This window comes from Ambystoma mexicanum, chromosome 1q, assembly GCF_040938575.1.
Source record: "Ambystoma mexicanum isolate Mex_15411 chromosome 1q, UKY_AmexF1_1, whole genome shotgun sequence".
NCBI classification, from domain to species: Eukaryota; Metazoa; Chordata; class Amphibia; order Caudata; family Ambystomatidae; genus Ambystoma; species Ambystoma mexicanum.
In genome coordinates this window covers 298858589-298870804 of record NC_090922.1, presented here as the reverse complement: position 1 = coordinate 298870804, position 12216 = coordinate 298858589, and the positions used below count along the sequence as shown (strand labels likewise).

The 12216-nt window shown below is 50.5% G+C and overlaps 1 protein-coding gene across 3 annotated transcripts in view; it reads right to left on the bottom strand.

Annotated features, from left to right (window-relative positions):
• Positions 1 to 12216, bottom strand: part of LOC138527531 (uncharacterized) — a 1006733-nt gene that overhangs the window by 687423 nt on the left and 307094 nt on the right. The gene's annotated exons all lie outside the window — the stretch shown is intronic.

Genomic DNA, 12216 nt, shown 5'->3' with positions numbered 1-12216 from the left:
GACCCTGAACTCGGATTTCCAAGGTGACCGGGGCGTGATCGGATAGGATTCTGGAGCCTATGGTCACCTCTTCAGTGAAGGCGAAGATTTGCGGGGATATTAGAAGAAGATCTATCCTGGAGAATGTCCGGTGAACATAAGAGTAGAAGGAGAAGTCTTTTTCAGATGGGTGGAGCACTCTCCATGAGTCCACCACCCCTAGAGTCCTGAACAAACGCAGGAGGGCTAAGGCCGTGGTGAAGTCTCCGGCGGAGGGTGGGTGCGATTTATCTTTTACGGGGTCCGGGACCCCATTAAAGTCCCCACCGATCACTATCTGGCCCTCCAGAAAGGGAGAAAGAGTTGTGGTTAGCGAATCATAGAAGGGTGCTTGGCCCAGGTTCGGCGCGTATACGGAGACCAGGGAGAACAGCTGTCCCGCCAGCAGGCATTTCACTGCTATGTAGCGTCCTTCCGGGCAGCTTATGGTGTCCAGTATCTGGAGATTCAGCCCCCTCCGGAACAGGATTGCAGTGCCACCTCGCTTGGAGTTGCCGGATGCGAAGAGTTGCTTTGGAAAGTCACGAGAGTGTAGGCGGCTGAAGTCTGCCGGTAGCAGGTGAGTTTCCTGTAGCATGGCCACGGCGGCGGCCTCATTCTGGAGTTTTTGTAGAATTGATTTGCGTTTAGCCGGCGAGTTCAGGCCCTTGACGTTTAGAGAGACAAACTTCCAGGTTTGCTGTTCCGGAGCGGGACCTGGGGTCGCTGATGAAGCTTGTGGGAGGGGGGGAGCTACTGAGGAATCAGCCATTATGTCGTGGGAGATGTGACCATCTGTTATCCTGCTTCTGGGGTTTTTGCTCGGACCGCCAACGGGAAGTCCAAGATTTAACTGGGGATGGGGGACCCATTTTGGGGTTGGGCCCTCCCCTGGCCAACGGGGCCGTGAAACAAAGAATAGCCAACATGGCTGAAAATGTGAGTGATTTGCTCCAAGGACTCATAGGTGGAATGTACCTTGAAGCTGGGCATGGGCCGTGGGGGGGGGCCCGCTGCATCGGGGATGAAATCCATCCGTGTTTTCAAGAGTGGAGGTTGGCTCCGCAGCGCCAGGATCGCTAAGCTGGGTCATAGGGGTCGGAAGGGTCCCTTGCGAGGTCGTTCCAGGTTATCTTCTCCTCCTAAATCTCGGAACCCTCGACCATGTATTTTGTTTGGACCTAGGGGAGCCTATGAGGTCCGAGTCAGTTGCCGCTTCGGTGGCCTGTGAGGGCGAGGAGTTAGCGGGGACCGGCTGCAATATACTTCCAGCGTCGTCTAGATGATTGATCCTGCGTATGGTACCCTTATAGGAGAATTGCAAGGCTGTAGGAAAGAGCCATTTGTAGCAAATCTTTTGGGCTTGAAGGAAGGTGGTTAGTGGGCGAAGGGCTTGCCTTTTCTGGAGGGTCAGCGGAGATAGGTCTTGGTAAATCTGAAGAGGGATCCCTTGGAAGGTGATTTCGTTCTCAGAGCGACTTATTGCTGATATGGCTTCCTTTGTTGTAAAGAAATGCACCCTGGTGATCACATCAAGTGGGCCGTCTGACTCAACTCCACGGCGGGGGTTTAGTCTGTGAGTGCGATCCAGTAGCAGAAGTAAATCCTCCATATCTGGGAGGAGAGATTGAAAGAAGAGGCCCACGTATCCGGCAAGCTCTTGGTCTGGGACTGACATAGGAACCCCTCGGATGCGGAGGTTGTTGCGCCGGGCTCTGTTCTCCAAGTTTTCCTGCTTATACTCCAGGATTTCGCATTTGTCCTGCAGAAGCCCCACGGAGCGCTGGATCTCAGTCAGGGAGGAGGCGTGGTCCTGGGCTCGATCCTCAATCTCTCCCACCCTCTGTTCCATCTCCGAGACCCTTTTATCGGTATTCTCCAACTTGGCGGTAAGCTCCGACATACATGATCGAAATTCGGTTTTAATGTCAGCCATGAAATCACGGATGTCCTCTTTAGTTGCTAACGGTCCCTTGTTGTCCAGGGATTCTCGTGAGGCGGGGGGAAGAGTGTCCAGTTTCTTTGCTTTGTCGGACGACATTAGCATTGTTGCTATGTCTGAGGACTTGGTGGATTTCGGTTGCCTAGACATGGTGTGGCCTGGCAAGCGTGGGTCAAGGGCCACAGGCAGTTCAATAGTGGCGATGGCTTGAGGGTAGCCTGAGTCACTCAGGGGGCTGGAATGAGTGTTCCGATGTCTTGGTTGCACGCAGGGGCTTCCAGTGCGAAGGGGAGGAGAATTGAAGTGTCGTCCCGGTTTCACTGGTATCAAGTAGGGCGGGGGGGATGGCGAGCGTGGGCTGGGGCGCCCCAGGAAGCAAACAGGGGGACGAGCGGGAGCAGCTTAGGTGCCGGAGCACGCCAGTTCAGGCTGGGCTCTCAGAGAGGAGGGCGCGGGTCCAGATCGCCACGGGTGCCTGCCGGATTCCTGGTGGTAGTGGTGGCAGTAGAGGGTTTATTTCACCGTTAGGAGGGCAGTAGAACGTGGCGCCGCTGACCGGGACCATGAGCCAGGAGATCTGTTCCTGCAGGGGTGCAGAGTCTGGAGGCGATGAAGTGTCGCAGTCCCCCCACAGATGGAGGGAGAATTGGTCCGAGGCTCGCCCTCGAGAACTCTTTGGCCCCAGCCCCCTCTTCTAAGGTGGGGCATAGCGGAGGGCGAGAGCCGGGGGACCGCGGCTGCGTGGTGTGGCGCGCCCCCGGTGTGTTTGGGGCGGCTGCAAGGTCTTCTCCTCCTGGGGGCGTCCGGGACAGGGGCGAAAGCAGAGGGGGCCCGGGGCCCGAAGCTCCTACCTCGTCTCCTGCCGCCCGGGATATCAGCTGGGTCGCCGGAGTGCTCAGGGGTCCATAGGAGGAGCTCCGATGGCGAGGCCGCGTCTCGGCTATCGTCGCCGGGTCCCGTCCGCCATCTTGGATTACGCGACGGCGGGGCCGCGAGATGCAGGCGGCCCGATCATCTTTGTCTTGGCGAATCTGGGTCCCAGCAGCACAGCGGCGGGGCTCCGGACCTTCTCACATCCCCTCGCCGAGTTAGGTCCGAAAACGCTGCCTGGGAACCTTAACAAGCTGAGATGCAGCGGGCTTCCCACGGAGGCCATCAAGGAGGCGACTGCATAGTCCGCGCTCCAGGCCACGCCCCCTCGTTATTCTTCTTTCTTAAGAAGGCTGAACTCACCGGCCTCGCAGCATCTTCACATTCCACCACATCCTTCTGCATGTTCCCGCCACACTCCGGCACCTAAGGGGAAGACAAGAACAGCAAGGTGAGCCAAGGGAATACACAAAGGCAATATTAGTTACCCCCCATAAACTTACCTGATTTTACCACCGGGGCTACTATTCCTCTTCACGGGTCGGCGCAGCTTCCACTTCATCCTCGCCGAACCTCGGCCCCTAAGGGGAAACCTCCTCACCACAATAGACTTACCTGATTTTACCACCGGAGGCATTATTCCCCGAGACTTCATACTTTCTCTCAGCGCCTGAATAAGGGAGAAAGCAACAGGTTACATATTGACATTATTTTATCGAACTGTGTTGGATATTACAAATCCTTACCTGAATATTACCGGTTGCCACGAGGAACTGTTCGCTAGGGTCAAGCTGCAACCTGCAAGGAATCGGACAAGAGTGAAAGTCAGACATTTGAACTCTTACGAACTACATACTTACGGCGTCCTGCCGGGAGTCAACATTGTTCTGGAACTCACCAATTCCTTCGAGCCAGTGAAGCAACTGGTTATCTACGCGCCCCTGCGCTCAATGCAGGATGGAGAGCTCCTCTTTCCAAACCATCAGGTGAGACTATAAGAGGGGACATCAAAGGTGATCAGTGGGGAGAACAGCAGGGGGTCGGGGTGGGGTTAACGCTCAACTCCACGGGTGGTTAATTCCCTTTCTCCATTTGCAGAAGAATATTCCTACGGGCCAAGCAAACGAAGCTAGGTGGGCCAGTCCAGTCTGTCATCTCGGCACTACGCGTCACATTGGTGGAGACGCAGCTGTCCAGTTCAGATCGACGCCCCTGTGGAAGCCAGGTGAGCGTAACAGCGACAGGCCAGTTCGTCAGAGGATGAACAGGAATTCCTCCATTTCCTCTCAGCTGCCCTATACTTACGTTTAAGTGTAGCTAGGACAGAGTCATACCAGGAATTGCACTTGGCTTTGGACTTCAAACGGATCCTCATGACAGGGGCAAGAGCATCAAGCGTATCAAAAATTGAAGAGTAGAGCAGAGACAGGGCTGTGTCAGGATGTGAGACAGCCAAAGGTGGAAGGGGGGAAAGAAAGTGGCGGCAAAAGCCTCAACTGACACACGCTTCATGGGCCGGATGTCTGAGAAGGTAGGTGGCAGTGTTGGGGTAGGCTTGGCTTGGGGGGAAAAGAGGGAGAGATGAGATGAGAGGAGGGAGTGATCGCTTCAGGAGAGAGGAGTGGTCAGAGGGATGGAGAGGGGGAGGTCAGAGGAGATCAAGACATCGAGTGTGTGCCCTGCAGAGTGAGTCGGGCAGAGGGGAGGATGGACAGGGAGAGGGAGTCGCAGAGGTCACAGAAGAGTACAGAGGAGGAGCAAGGAGAGTCTAAATGTATATTTAGGTCACCGAGGAGGAGGAGTTGAGTGGTAGAGGCCAGGAGGGAGGAGGAGAGGTCTGCCCACTCAGAGAGAAATGAGGTGATTTGACCAGGAGGCCGGTAGATGGTAACCACAGAAGAGAATGGGTAGGCGAGAGAGAAAGCCTACAGACAAGGCATTCAAAAGGGGAGTAGGTCTGAGTGGGAATGACAGAGGCAGGAATCCACTCAGGAAATATCAGGGCTACCCCCCCCACCGGACCAGGAGGATCTGGGTGCTGAGAGGATCTTGTAGCCATCAGGGAGGAGAGTGTCAAAGCTCGTGACAGAGCTGGCCGTGAACAATGTCTCAGTAAGACCAAGGACATCAAGGTCTAGTTCTTCAAGGAGGTGGCAGATATCAGAGGAGTGTTTGACGGCAGAGCAAGAGTTTAGAGTGGCAATATGAAGAAGGTTGCCAGCCTTAAAGACCTTCCGGGGAGGGGTACGGATCAGAGGTACGCCCTGCAGAGGAGAAAGAGCCCTAGAAGGGGCAGAAAAGGAGGAGGAGAGAGAGGGCAAGGTAGCCAAGGGGGAAGAGGAGGGGACAGCAGGAGATGAGAGAAAATTGATGAGTCAAAGGAAGCCATGAGAACGTCCCAGCGAATGCCACCATTAATGGGAAAGGAGGATATAGGGCAGAGCACAGAGACCATATGAGGAGTCCATAGATCTGGCGAAGGAACGACAAAGAGGATGTCGGTAAGGGTCTGTCTGGCGGAAGCATTGGAATAGGCGTCGGCGATACGAAGACCAGGGTTAGAGGCCAAGATATCCTTTTTGAACTTCTTCCTACCAGACTTAGTGAGAAGGGAAGGATAGTCAATGGAGAAGCAATTGGAAAAGATAGGAGAAACAGAAAGCACCATTGGGGTGGAAGTGAGGAGAGGATGGAGATACTGTGGGGGCTAAGCCAGGTAGGTGTGGGACAAAAGAGAGTGGTGAGGTCACTGGGCTGGCAAGTTACAGAGAAGAAACAGTATACAAGCAAAATACAGAGAATTTCAAAATGGGCAGCAAGATTTGACTTTTAAGCACAAATCAAAAACAGCAAGATTTGACGTTTTCAATCTTGGAATCGGGTGTTAGCAATGGGTTTTAGGAAGCACTGCGCAGCAGGATGGCAACATGGGAGTAACAAGCTGAAAGAACAGTGATAGTCCAAGGCATTAGGAGTGAGCCCATAAGGAGGGAACTAACCCATAGTTCTGAAGGTGGCAAAGTCAAGGCAGTCCGGATTTCTTAGAGGAGTGAGGTGGCAGCATCATTGTGGTTAAGGTGTAGGGAGGACCCCAATTAGCGTTCCAGAAGCGGACAGGGAGCAAACAGGGGCCTTGGAAGTGGGCCTTTGCAATGAGGGCCGGCTGAAGCCTGCCGGTCCCTGATTGGATGGAAGAAAACAATCAGCAACCAATGGGAGTGCAGCACAGGGAAAAGGTGGTTCAGCACAGCCTGCCTACACAACAAAGAAAACCACAGCGGCCATCTCGGAAGGGCCAAAAACAGTCAAATAAGCAGCAATAGTAGAGAAAAACTTGTGCTTTCAAAATAGCAAGGCAGCTCCAGGTATTAAAAAGCTCAAAAAATGGCTGCACGATGAAAATGCCAAATAAAACAGTCCTTTCCAACAATTTTATGCAAATTGGCTCTTCTTAACATTTTTTTTATGGTATGGTTGTATCTTTCCACAAGTCCATCTGTTTGTGGGTGGTACACAGAAGTTTTCAGATGATTTATTCCTAACGTTTTACACACTTCTTTCATTACAAAGGACATGAAATTGCTTCCTTGGTCTGTCACTATTTCTTGGGGTATCACCACTCGAGCGAAATATGGGAGCAAGACGTCACAGACTTGTTTAGCCGAGGTACCTCGTAAGGGAAACGCTTCCGGGTATCTTGTGGCATAGTCCACTACCACCAAGAGAAACTTATACCCTCGGCTTCTAGGTTCTATAGGGCCGACAATATCCATCCCGATTCGTTGGAAGGGCTCTTTAATAAGCGCCATTCTCTGCAACGGTGCTCGAGGCGGAATATGATTACTGGTCTTTTGGCAGATGGAACATTCCTGACAATACTTAGCCACCTCTGCATATAACCCCGGCCAGTAGAAGTTCTGGAGTAGTCTCTTCAGAGTCATATTTTCTGCCAGGTGCCCCCCTGTGTTGTGGTCATGTGCTAGTTGCACCAAATTCTTGCGATAGGACTGGGGTACCAATAGTTGTTCTTTTTCTGTGTGGTCTACCCCTCTAGTTATCCTGTAGTAAAGATCCTGTTTCTCTCTAAAATATGGAGTGGAGCCTGTATTTTGGGTTGAGTCCTAAGCTTGTTCTCTTGCCCTTTTAAGTGAGTCATCAGTTTCTGTTTCGGTGCGGAATGAGGGCATATGATCCTCAACTCTCCAATCTATCAGGGCTATTTACTGGGCTTCTGCCCACCATACCCACTTATTCTCTCTTTGTCTGCGCCCGTGACAACAGTTCCCGAAGCGGGTAACCTTCCAGTTCTGTTCTGGAATACGGTGCTTCTTTTAGCCATTTTTCAAACCTGGGTAGGTCGGTACCTATCAGGACTGGGGCTGAAAGTGTGGGTATCAGTGCTGCTTTTATTGGAATCTGCTCCCCTTTTATCCCCAAAGTAATGTCTCTGGTAGGATACTCTTTGACATACCCATGCACACATTTCACAACTACTCCGCTCACCTGGTTACCTTCTTGGTTGCTTACATGTGGCTGGATTGCTGTCTGACGACGTCCGCTGTCCATCAGGGCCTGGGCGGGGTTTCCATCCACAGTTACTTCTATCACGTACGGGAGTCGCCGTCTTCGGAATTCCTGGGACTGAATTGTTCCAATCTCCATTGGTTCTGGCTTTGCTTTTCGGGAGCAGAATCTTGCTATGTGCCCCCATTCCCCACACTCAAAGCATTGTGGGCCCCCAGGGTATCTCAGACCCCCATTACCTGTGGGCACTCTGATCTCTGAGGTCTGGGCTCCGCCGATATCGATCTGTAGGGCCCATTGCGCAGGGTATTTGGTAGGCAATTGCTACGTCTATGGCTTCTGGTAGCGTTAGGTGGTGGTGTTGTCGGACCGACCTCTGTATAGGTCCGGGCAGAGCCTCTACAAATTGTTCAAGCATGATTTTGTCTTTGATTTGCCCAATGGTGGTGGTGCTGGGCTGTAACCATTTTTCTGCGAGGTACTGAATTCTATAAAATAGTTGTCTCAGGCTTTCTCCTGGTTTGAGCCTGGTTTCCTGATAGTTGATCCTATAGGACTCTTCATCCATACCCAGTCTTTCTAGGATAGTTTTTTTCAATTCAGCATATGGGGTATCCCCTGTTGGATTTGCTGCTTGATAGGCTCCCTGCATTACCCCAGTCAGTAAAGGGGCCAGAAAGAAAGCCCATCTCTCTTGTGGCCATTGGGCGGCTCTTGCTATTCGTTCAAAATTGACAAAGAAAAAACTTGGGTCATTCCCCCGTCTGGTATTTCTGAAGTACGGTGGGCAGAACAGCATGTTGGGTTCTTGTTGCAGATACGGCTTCCCCCAGCATTCGTAGTGCTTCTCTACCTTGATCTTGGGCGGCACTCTGTACCGGGATTGCCTGCTGCCGGGCCTGGCGGTCTGCTTGGGCTTGGTGCCCCTGCAACTCGTATTTAAGGATGCACCAATAACCTTTTTTTATTCAGGCAAAACACTTTAAATGCGGTTTTCAACACAAGTACGATATTCGTTTTATTTAAGGAAGCAACTTCTTTCACTTTCCTGAACAATGCTTTAAATCAGGGGTTGTGCTTTGACACAGGTTAAAGCTAAATCAATGGGAAGAAAAAAAAAAAACAGAAGTCTTTTAAACGTCCTTGCCTCTTAGTGTTGGCTTCGTTTTCCTCCTAAGGCACTCATTAAGCGCTGCTTCAGACTTTCTCTCTGAAGTTCAAATAGAAAAAAAGAGGTCCATTTCGGTAACCTTTTTTTTTTTTCCACGGTTCCGTGCGCCAAAGAAAACAGTCCATAAATCAATGCCTGTGCCTTCTGTCAGCCAGCACTTATCCCAGCCAAATGGTGCTTTTCAAGTAAGCCCCTGTCAGAGGGACTCTGCGTTCGTCTCCGAGATTTCGCGCATATGGACTCCTCGCATGCTGGCTCTGGGAATCAGTATGCCCAGTTAAAACCAGCCACCTCCTCCTTCCATTCCTCCCTGCTCTCGCCTTCTCCCTGGATAAAGACAGAACAGAGAGCCCCTCTGGGTCCACGCATGCGTTAAAAATGCTGTCCTCCCCTCCCAAGTTCAGGTGTGTTCAATCTTTCCCTGCTCTTACGAATCAACCCCACCCTTTCTTTGCTTTTCTCCCTGGGCTCTCCCACCCGACCTCCATGTTTATTACTCGATTCCACCCGCCCTCCTGATATTCGTTCCATTCTGAATGCCTTTCTTCTTTCTACTGAGGTAATAAGGTAGGTGAATACCACTGTGCATTTCGAAACTATGCGATTTGGGAGCTTTTCTCTGTGATTCAGAATAGTGCATTGTGGGAGAAGTAGTTTTCTGACATGTAGACTCCTTAGATTTAACTTTGGGAGCTCCTGGCAGAGTTGTTTTTTTTATGTATGTGTGGCATGTTTTCACCGTCCGTGGCTGTCAGTACAGGATGTTCTGTTAACTTCATGTTGGTGTGTGGGCTAGATGTCCCGTCACTGTTCAAATCCTGTGACTCAGGAGGTTTATCCTCACAGATGGATTATGACCTCCTGCACTTGGGCTACTCTTGCCTAACTTTGGAGTCCCATACTAATGGTAACTTATACTTTACTCACTGTAATCCTATTTCTGGTACTTTTGTCTGCTTAGAGTCACATGCTCTGCATAGTCAGACATCTAGGGGAAGTTGCAGAGTATTACAAGATTTGTTTTCGAAACTAAAAAATGGATGTCGACAGGGTGTTTAGTAATACTATCCCTAGTTTGACGTGTGCTGTACCCATGGTCCTTCACGCGTTGAGGTCCCTCAGACTGTCTGTTTCTGACATGAGGTTGTATGAAGTGTAGCGTGAGTACAGATGTGATAAAACAGAAACAGTGATAACCCAGAAAACATCTATGCGCCTTCTACTCCAGTAGGGGAGGAAGGGTGGGCGCATGTGAATCCTAACAGATAACAAGCACCAGAAATACGATTATGGTGAGTAAGGTATCCCTTCTGGAGCTTGTGGATCTGCTTAGATCACATGCTCTGCATAGATTAGCGAGCAGTATCTGAAGAAGGAGGTGGGAAGTTAGAAGGTACACCGGAAGAGAGATGTTTTAGGACCACAGGACCCACCTGTGAATCGGCTTTAGAGTGCTGTGTGAACGTATGGCTGGAACTCCATGTAGCAGCCTTGCACATGGCGTCTAGAGGGACGTTTGCAATGAAAGCTAAGGTAGCTCCTGTACCTGTGGTAGAGTGTGCCCTAGGGGTGAAAGGTAAGACTTTCTTGGATAGGGAATACCAGATCTGTATGCACTTCACTATCCATCTTGAGATGGTATTCTTTGATATGTGATTGCCCTCTCTACCAGGCGCTATGGAAATAAAGAGTTGGCCTGTTTTCCTTAGAGGTTACGTTTTGGTCACATAGTACAAGTCTGCCCTCCGTACATCAAGTGTATGGAGGCTTCTTTCTTTCAAGGTAGGAAGTTCTATCGATTGGTTTACATGGAACTTTGAAATGAACTTCGGTGATAACCTACGATGTGTTCGGAGGACTACCTTGTCCTTGTGTATAATGAAAAAGGGGACTTGTAAGGACAAAGCCTGTAGCTCACTGACTCATCCTATGGAGGTGATAGCTACTAGGAATGCAGTCTTGTAAGTAAGATGCTTTAGGCTAGACTTGTTATAGGCTCAAAGGGTGAACCCATGAGCTTGGAGAGCACAACACTGAGATCCCAACCCGAAGAATTGAGGGGTATGGCCTCTTTACCCCTTGCAAGAATGCCTTAATTACAGGCCCTTTCCACCAGGATACTTTGTTCTATGAGGTGGTGTAAGCCGACTGGGCCGCCAGATGCACGTTTATGGAATTAAATACTAGGCCGAAGTCTAGCAGGTAAAGCTTGTAGTGTAGAATGTTAGCTGGAGAACATTCTATTGGGTTTAGGGATTGTGATGTGTACCATATCACAAATCTCTTCCACTTATAAAAATAGCAGTGCCTGGTGTAGTGTCTTCGTGCCTCTTTAAGGATATCCATACACCTCTGTGGAAGATTTAAGTGGCCAAACTCTATGACTTCAGAGGCCAAGCTGGCAAGTTTATTGATTGTGGGTGTGGGTGGAGGGATGCCCCCCATGTGTTGTGTCAATATGTTGTATGGGCACGGAAGCTTGATTGGGTCGCACATTGCTAATTTGAGCAGATGTGGAAACCAAGGCTAGTTTGCCCACATAGGAGCAACCAGGATCAGAGTTATTTGTTCCTGGTGCATCTTGTGCACTATTTTGCTCAGTAGTGGAGTCAGTGGACAAGCAAGTGTAAGCCAATTTCCCTGACCAGTTCATCTACAGGGTGTTCCCCTGAGACCCTTGTTGGGGAAACCTGGACGTGAAGTCTGGGCATTGTGCGTTGAGGTTTGTGGCGAACAAGTCTAGTGGGGGATGACCCCATAGTGAGAATATTCTGTCTAGTATATCTCTGTCGAGTTGCCACTGGTGTTATTCTGGTAGAGGGTGTCTGCTTAGAGTCTCTGCCAGAGAATGGAGTTCCCCTGGAACATGTTGAAATGTTAGGAACATGTTCCGCTTGAGTGCCCACTTCCATATTCTTTGGGATAGCTTGGACAGACTTTGAGAGTGTGTGACTCCTTGCTTGTTCAGATAGAACATGGCTGTGGTGCGGTCTGTGAGGACTTGCACCATTTGACCCTTGGAGATGTTGCTGAAAGGCCTGAAGAGCCTTGAGGACTGACAAGAGTTCTAGGAAGTTGATATGTCTTTGGGTAGTAGCGTGTGTCCACTGGCCGTGGGCTGCGTGGTGGAGGAAGTGGGCCCCCCAATCGGCGAGTGAGTGAGTTTGTAGTTAGAATTGCTTGTGCTGGGGAACGCGAAAAGGTTTTCCTTTTAACAGGTTGTCCTTGGACCACCAGCGAAGAGCCCAAACCAGGGTTAACAAAACAAACACTAGATCGTCTCACTGTCCGCTTGCCCGAGACCACTGTTTCGCTAACCATTCCTGCATTGACGCATGCACAGGTGCGCGTGTGGTACCAAATTAATGCATGAAGCCATCATCCCGAGCAAGCGCATTGCTTTGCGTACAGTTATCTGGCGACCGACCTTGCAGTGAGGCACCTGCAACAGCATGTTCTGTACACTCTCGTTTGAGGGGAAAGCCAGCTCCTCTCTCGTGTTTAGGATACCCCTAGAAAATGTTTTATTTGGATAGGGGCCAGACTTGATTTCTTCTCGTTGATGGAGAAAGTGAGATTGAAGAGAAAGTTAATTGTCTTTTGCATATTTAATTTGCAAATTTGAGGAGTTTCCCCAATGATTAGCCAGTCGTCCAGATAAGGGTATACCGGGATGGACTCTCTGCGCAGG